At 35.7% G+C, this 1,865-nt stretch overlaps 1 pseudogene; it reads right to left on the bottom strand.

The window, feature by feature from the left end:
• Positions 1-500: 500 nt before the first annotated feature.
• On the bottom strand, positions 501-1,394 carry LOC101089938 (annotated as a pseudogene).
• Positions 1,395-1,865: the final 471 nt, after the last annotated feature.

Raw genomic sequence — 1,865 nt, 5'->3', positions numbered from 1 at the left:
AATCAGAGATGTAGAAGATTTATATACAAATATGGTCAGTCACATATTGATTATCTTTGTAATAGTGGAAAAATTATAAATAAGCTAAATATCCAGTGATAGCAGAATGATTTAATATAATTTATCCATATAACACACCATGCAGCCATATCTGTATTTTATAAGAGACTATTAAATCACGTGGAGAAAATGTTTACATTGCCTTTTTTTTTTTACTGATGTTATTTCACTGTATATTTTTGTCTCCCCACCATTCCATCTGTCTGACTACCACTACTGCTCTGTCCTATCATAACATTCCATACAAACTTAAAACCAAGAAAAGGGCGGAGGAGCTCCATCTTTAAAAACTAAGTAGGCATTTCGGACAACACATTCTTGGCAATGGAACCTGGACAACATTTATCAGACATAGTAGGGAAAGTTCTCACTCTGCATATCAACTGTTACAGAAAGGCAACAAGACAGAAATTTTAACGAACTGTTTAAACCATTTTAAACTATTTTCTTAAAAAGACTTCTTCCACTTCCAGAGATCTTGAATAGCCTCTTGGTCAGTCATCCAGAAGCAATTACTCACAGAATTGATGAACTTGGCTTCCACTTTGGGAAGAAAACCACCTTTTTCTATACTTGCTAGCACGTTTGCTTTAATGTCTTCTATGAAACTAGATCCTGTCAGTGTTTTGGTAGTCTTTTCCTGGTTTTTGAAGAATTCTTGACCTTTTGATCTTGGTCTTGATGATTTTGAGTCTTTTCCTTTCTGGTTTGATTTTGTGCATTTTTTGGCTAGAATAGCCATATAGATTTTGAGTGGAATCTCATAGATTTCTTTACTGGAGGCGAAAGCTTCGTCATCGTCAAATTCATCATTATTGTCATCATCTTCATATCATTTTCATCAGCAGCAAGTTTTACTTTTATTCTGTGGAAATTTGCTACCACTTCCTGGGACAGAAGACTTTCCAGCTATACTATGGAGTTTCACATTCCCTTCCTAGTCATCTTCTGACTCTGCATCTTCCTCCATAGCTACTAAGTGCTGTCCACAAATATGCATGGGCCCTGAACCACATTTCAACCATAAGACCACAGGTGGTATTATTTCACAGCCCCCAAGGGAAACTATTGGCTGTACAGATATTTTCAAAGTGACTTTAATTGGACTGCCTTCATGATTCTTTATCTCTGCTTCAACAATGTATAATCCATCCTTTGCACCAGCCCCAAACTGACCGTTCTTAAAGATGATTGGTGCTCACTTCCTTCATTATCCACTGTAAAGTGATAATCTTTGTCAGCTTTTAGTTCACAACCAAAAAGATAGCTCTGGGGCTTCAGAGGACTCATGTCCACATCTACTGAGTCTTCCATGGGGTATGGTGGCACATACATAGATGGGAGAGAAGGCTGACGGAGATAAACGATTACTGTTCCAGAGAACAGCTATGTAGGACAGAATCACAACATGAAAATCTTTACATTGTAATTGGTAATTAAGTACAACCACAATTTTTAAAAGGTTATGAAATATCACCTCCACTCAAGGGTATAATATGAATACACAAACATACACTCACATTCACAAATGAAATCTGTGGCTGGTGTGTAAAGCAAAATGTTAATAGTGGGTCTCTCTGAGAAGACATAGGTAGGTCTTATCTCCCCCTTTGCACATTTCTGTCTTTTAAAATTATCTATTGTAAACATTAGCAAAAATACAAATAATTTCTGTTGTTTTAAAAATTTAATAACAGAACATAGTTTGACCTGCCAACGACTTGCACAATAATCAGAGTATTTAATATTATGTGAATTTAGTATTATATGAATTGTGTAAACAACATTATGAGACCAACATATCT

This window comes from Felis catus, chromosome B2, assembly GCF_018350175.1.
Source record: "Felis catus isolate Fca126 chromosome B2, F.catus_Fca126_mat1.0, whole genome shotgun sequence".
NCBI lineage: Eukaryota > Metazoa > Chordata > Mammalia > Carnivora > Felidae > Felis > Felis catus.
The sequence above is the reverse complement of the archived record's forward strand: the minus strand, read 5'-3'. Positions and strand labels throughout refer to the sequence as shown.